We start from the raw sequence: 6,528 nt of genomic DNA, 5'->3' as shown, positions 1-6,528 counted from the left end.
TCGCTGTTCTCAGGCAGGCTGCGTCCCCAGCTCTGAAGGCGTGTTCCTGGCCCTCAGTAGCCCGCGTACCTCTCCTGTCAGCCATGGCTTCTGGTTAGCCCGGGTGGTGATGGTTCTGGTGGTGGTGACATCAGCAATGCATTTGCTAATGTAGGAGGTAACAGTGTCAGAATACTCCTCAATGTCTGTGTGGTTAAAATATGAAATATGACTATGAAGTAGCTCTCAGTAAGCTGGCTGCATTTTGGTCTTTGTCATGTATACCTTGATTGGTCATAGTGACAACTATAAAATTGTAGTAACAGAGAGTAAAGATTTTATACAATTATATAATTTGTACATTGTTCCTGTGTCTTTTACAGATAAATGGACAGAATTTGTACATTATTCTTCTCAGCTCACCTCTAGTTTTTGCAGAGCTTCTCTGGTTCTCTGGTGCTGCAGAGGTGCTGTCTGGCAGTGACATCACACTGTCCTCATCTTCTGACTCCGGTGCTTCTGTAATGCTAGCAACTGGGTACAAAGAGAGGCCATTTTTAAAAAGCAACCGTGCAATGAGGCCACTGAGACCTTGCAAGACAATGAGTGCACTGACTGGGAAGTGTTCATCTCCCAGACAAGTGCTATTGATGTTCTCACAAATTATATTATCTTTGTGAACACATGGTTATTGTATTAAAAGTGATAATGATGAGAATCCAGGACCACTAACAATTTGAAAGACACAAAAAGGAAATCAGTCTTTGCTTCAGGCAACAGGACTGAGGCTGAACTTATTCAAGGCAGGCTCAATAATGAAATAAGACAGGAATTATAAGAGGAATTATAAGACAAAGGTTTTCCAAGAGGCCAAAACCAAGGATGTCTTGAAAGGTGTGAAGACATTTGCTGGCTTTCCAAACACTGAAGTCCAACCTACGCACAGCTGCAAACTGGAGTGGGAGGAACTGAGTACCAACCTTACACTGAGAAATGTAAAGTTTTCGCCCAAGGGATACTGAGGGGGTGCTCAAGATAATACATGCGAATAAAGCCCCTGTGCCTGACATTATAAGCAGACACCTTTTTGGAGCTCCACTATAACTGACACTGGAGGTAAAAGGCAGTAAAACTAAGCATGTTTAAGGGTGTAGATATCTTGGCAACCCCATCAACGACAAGCTTATTTTGAAGAGCAGCAGTTAACTGTTATTCTAGAGTTTCTGGGCCAGCCAAAAGTATTCTGAGCTTTCTACGGATGCTTTGAGGAACCTTTACCAACCCTTTAACAACCCAGTGTGGTTTGGAGCAATAACTGCTGAACTGAACCCCTTGAACAAGAGTGTGAGGACTAGGAACAAGATCATCAGACAGGGACAGGAGCCTCTCAGCAGCATCCACAAGAGACTTACAGGAAGACCCCATAAATTGCAGTAGAAAACACATACCTAACACCCACTAGGCCCCCCTGTCCTCTGTACATCTATATAGGTCCTTGTTTCTCCCCTCTACCCTTAAGCCCCCCTGCTAACAACACACTAACCTTTGCACCATTATTGTCAGGAGGGCTGTTGTAGAAATGTGTATTTTTTTCTTATGAATAAAGTGTTTTTAAGGTCCTTTAAGAATTTTACAAACACAACATATGCCATTGATGACCTGAGTCATAATTGGTTTGTGTCTGTTGAGTTTGTTTTGTCTGTAAACTGTATCAACCAAGTTCCTCATTGAAAATAAAATAGCACTAACTGAACAGACTTGAGATGTTTACCTCTCTTTTTCGCAAACTTCCTCTTCTGGTTTTGGGCAAAGCTGCTTTCTTGTAGTGTTGAGGTCCTGGTCTCATCTTCCGACCCCTGGACATCTGCCATACTGGCATCTGGTAACAGAAAATAGTTAAAACAAATAAACGAGACAGAAGTAGCTTTCAGTAAGCTGGCTACATTTGATCCTTTTCTTTCATGATAATTTAGTATATAACGTGAATCTATCTAAGGTGACTGAGAAAGTTGTGCAAACTCTTCTAATTTGACAGATGAGGAGTTTAAAATATAGCAAATACATTTTTTCAAAATTAAAGATTCTATAAAAGTCACCAAATATATGAATGCTCTAAATGTTGTGTGATAAGATAGTCACTTTTCCAAATGTGCATTCCCAAAAATGAACAATAAGTAGGGGAACCTGCTGTCATTGCATACCCAAAGAAAAGTGTTACAAATATTCCAATCCAATGATTGATCATTCATAACCAGTGTAAAACAATGCTTCACACATACCTTCCATGTTCTCTTGTGAACAGGCCTCAATTTCAACAGTCTCTGAAATGTGTATTGACAAAATACTGTATGAATGAGTTGGACAGCTGAAAGTGTAATGATTCACCTCTGACAATCAAGAGTACAACAAGGAGAACATAAACAGCTGGACTGATTAAATAAATAGTTGAATTTAAATTGCGCTGTTATAGTCAAACTCTAACCACTACAAACTCGCTCTGTTCAAACCTTTATCTTTGCATTAAAATATATTATGACTAAGTACCGTTTGGATCGATGTGAATTTCATCCAGGCTTTTTCCTTTGTATTTTCCTAACTATCCCTGTTCCAATGCCAGGAGAACTTTGCTTATCTTGGCGAGCTGTAGGGTCCCTTCTGGAAGGCGGTAGTGCTTTCTGTGTACATCAATGTTATGCCCAAGGAAATCTGCCAGCTGGTCAAGTTCTGTGTTCTTCAGATTCAGTACAGTAGAGAGCGTTGCAATGTGTTTCCTGAGTTTTGTTGAGGTTAGAGCTTTGGGATTTTTGATATCACTACATTCATGCACTAACTGTCTTATGCAGTCAGAACCCCTGAGGTGGTTGACAGAATGAGGCAATGCAAACAAGAAACCATTTTCAGTCAGTACCCCACATTCTTCTCGCTTCTCAACCAGAGTATCAAGAGATTCCCTCATGAGTGGAGTGAGGAGAACAGGAACTTTCCGTCCTCTCTTTCCAACTATGGTTATCCGGACAAAATGTTTGCAAAGCTTCTGCTCCAGTTCTGTAAGGGCCAAGTTAGCATCTTCATGCGTTTCTGATTGGTCTCTGGACAAGTACACAGACAAGGGCATTTAGGATACTTCTCCTTCTCTCCGGCGGTTGAAGAGAATTACTTGCGCCAGGGTCACTTTTGCCAGGTCTTTCCAGTTCGAGGGGGAAATCTCTTCTTTCAAGGCATCTAAGTGTTGCTGTTGTTTTTCAGACAGCTGGGAATGAAGTCTTTGGACATCCTGTGTGAATGGTAAGAGCTGAGGACAATTCCACTTAGACTGGTTGAGCTGAATCAGTGTTTGGCTTGCAATGTCAAATTTCCAACTTTCTTGGTACAGCTGAGCAAATTCCTCAGCACCTTTGACAATTTCTTTATCTCTGGCCTTCAATCCTTCCGACTTCACAAACATGGCCAAAGCATGTAAGCTGTGTCCAACTTTTCTGGCCAGTGATGGACATTTATATTTGCCTGTTTCATCACTGAAGCCAGCTAAGCATCTTGCGGCAGTTACAACATGAACATACTTCTCAGGTTTTGAGTTCTTTTATAGTCTTTACTGCTGCAACTTTTTTTGCAGCCACAATCAGCCTGCCAAGCTCCCTCAGCTTTTGTCGGGTATATTGATGTTGGCTGATTACTCTTTCGTTCTTCTTGAACAGTCTGTAGCCGTACTCCAGAATGCAGCTGTCTTGCTTTACAGCTAATGCAATCTTGTCTTGATTCATGTCATTCAAGAACTTCCAGTATGCATCACTAAATCCAGGTGGAGCGCGTTCAGCAAAAGCATACAGTGCCTGGACCCTTGTTTTACCTGATTTAGATTTTTTTTCCTGAGGCTTGAATTTGCAAACCTGAAAGTGTCGCCACATTACTCTTTTTGTAAATAGTCCATAGCAGTACACACAATGTAGAAATTCTTGTCCCTCAGTCTTTTTCTTTGGTTGTTTGAAAGGAATGAGCTTTCCTTTCTGGCTCTCGAAAACATTGGTGTTATGTTCAAAGTTTCCTTTGTTTCTAATGAAATCTAAGTGCAGTCGTCTTTCTTTGGAGTTCTTTGGTAGACTGAACGCTTTTGCGACATCAATTTCATCATTGTGCATACGCAACAAATGTCTCGACATTTTTTGAACTATTTTTTTTACAATAAAAGCAGTGATGCTTCTTGTTGTAGAGTCTTGAACCATCCTCCTTCTTCAAAACTGGATTCACATAGATGGATGCATTGTTTTCATGGTTTTCAAGGGCATCCTCATCAGCAGGACCGTTGCTTTTTTCAAAGCTGCTGCTCTGACTGGAGTTGAAATAGCTTTGACTGGAAGATTCAAACTGGCTCTGACTGGAAGACTCAAACTGGCTCTGACTGGAAGACACAAACTGGCTCTGACTGGAAGATTCAAACTGGCTCTGACTGGAAGACTCAAACTGACTCTGACTGGAAGACACAAACTGGCTCTGACTGGAAGATTCAAACTGGCTCTGACTGGAAGACTCAAACTGACTCTGACTGGAAGACACAAACTGGCTCTGACTGGAAGATTCAAACTGGCTCTGACTGGAAGACTCAAACTGGCTCTGACTGGAAGATTCAAACTGGCTCTGACTGGAAGACTCAAACTGACTCTGACTGGAAGACACAAACTGGCTCTGACTGGAAGATTCAAACTGGCTCTGACTGGAAGACTCAAACTGGCTCTGACTGGAGGACACAAACTGGCTCTGACTGGAAGACACAAACTGGCGCTGACTGGAAGACTCAAACTGGCGCTGACTGGAGGACTCAAACTGGCTCTGACTGGAAGACTCAAACTGGCTCTGACTGGAAGACTCAAACTGGCTCTGACTGGAGGACTCAAACTGGCTCTGACTGGAGGACTCAGACTGGCTCTGACTGGAGGACTCAAACTGGCTCTGACTGGAGGACTCAGACTGGCTCTGACTGGAAGACTCAAACTGGCTCTGACTGGAAGACTCACACTGGCTCTGACTGGAGGACTCAGACTGGCTCTGACTGGAGGACTCAGACTGGCTCTGACTGGAGGACTCAAACTGGCTCTGACTGGAGGACACAAACTGGCTCTGACTTGAGGACTCAGACTGGCTCTGACTGGAAGACACAAACTGGCTCTGACTGGAGGACTCAGACTGGCTCTGACTGGAAGACACAAACTGGCTCTGACTGGAGGACTCAGACTGGCTCTGACTGGAAGACACAAACTGGCTCTGACTGGAAGACTCAAACTGGCTCTGACTGGAAGACTCAAACTGGCTCTGACTGGAAGACTCAAACTGGCTCTGACTGGAAGACACAAACTGGCTCTGACTGGAGGACTCAGACTGGCTCTGACTGGAAGACACAAACTGGCTCTGACTTGGAAGACACAAACTGGCTCTGACTGGAGGACTCTGACTGGAAGACACAAACTGGCTCTGACTGGAGGACTCAGACTGGCTCTGACTGGAAGACACAAACTGGCTCTGACTGGAAGACTCAAACTGGCTCTGACTGGAGGACTCAGACTGGCTCTGACTGGAAGACACAAACTGGCTCTGACTGGAGGACTCAGACTGGCTCTGACTGGAAGACACAAACTGGCTCTGACTGGAAGACACAAACTGGCTCTTACTGGAAGACACAAACTGGCTCTGACTGGAGGACTCAGACTGGCTCTGACTGGAAGACTCAAACTGGCTCTGACTGGAAGACACAAACTGGCTCTGACTGGAAGACTCAAACTGGCTCTGACTGGAAGACTCAAACTGGCTCTGACTGGAAGACTCAAACTGGCTCTGACTGGAGGACTCAAACTGGCTCTGACTGGAAGACTCAAACTGGCTCTGACTGGAAGACACAAACTGGCGCTGACTGGAAGACACAAACTGGCGCTGACTGGAGGACACAAACTGGCTCTGACTGGAAGACACAAACTGGCTCTGACTGGAGGACTCAGACTGGCTCTGACTGGAGGACTCAGACTGGCTCTGACTGGAAGACACAAACTGGCTCTGACTGGAAGACTCAAACTGGCTCTGACTGGAAGACTCAAACTGGCTCTGACTGGAAGACTCAAACTGGCTCTGACTGGAGGACGCAGACTGGCTCTGACTGGAAGACACAAACTGGCTCTGACTGGAAGACTCAAACTGGCTCTGACTGGAAGACACAAACTGGCTCTGACTGGAAGACTCAAACTGGCTCTGACTGGAAGACACAAACTGGCTCTGACTGGAAGACTCAAACTGGCTCTGACTGGAAGACACAAACTGGCTCTGACTGGAGGACTCAGACTGGCTCTGACTGGAGGACTCAAACTGGCTCTGACTGGAAGACACAAACTGGCTCTGACTGGAAGACTCAAACTGGCTCTGACTGGAAGACACAAACTGGCTCTGACTGGAAGACTCAAACTGGCTCTGACTGGAAGACTCAAACTGGCTCTGACTGGAAGACACAAACTGGCTCTGACTGGAAGACTCAAACTGGCTCTGACTGGAAGACTCAAACTGGCTCTGACT

At 44.6% G+C, this 6,528-nt stretch overlaps 1 long non-coding RNA gene across 1 annotated transcript; it reads right to left on the bottom strand.

Moving 5' to 3' along the window:
- Nucleotides 1-242: 242 nt before the first annotated feature.
- Nucleotides 243-4,296, bottom strand: LOC132967153 (uncharacterized). The gene is made up of 4 exons (XR_009670641.1): nt 2,524-4,296; nt 2,259-2,300; nt 1,751-1,858; nt 243-513 (listed from the first exon to the last, which is right to left on the bottom strand). It is a non-coding gene; the product is annotated as an uncharacterized LOC132967153 (long non-coding RNA).
- Between the last annotated feature and the right edge of the window lie 2,232 nt (nt 4,297-6,528).

The sequence above is a fragment of the Labrus mixtus genome, unplaced genomic scaffold (assembly GCF_963584025.1).
Source record: "Labrus mixtus unplaced genomic scaffold, fLabMix1.1 SCAFFOLD_65, whole genome shotgun sequence".
NCBI lineage: Eukaryota > Metazoa > Chordata > Actinopteri > Labriformes > Labridae > Labrus > Labrus mixtus.
This window is presented reverse-complemented; position numbering and strand designations above follow the sequence as displayed.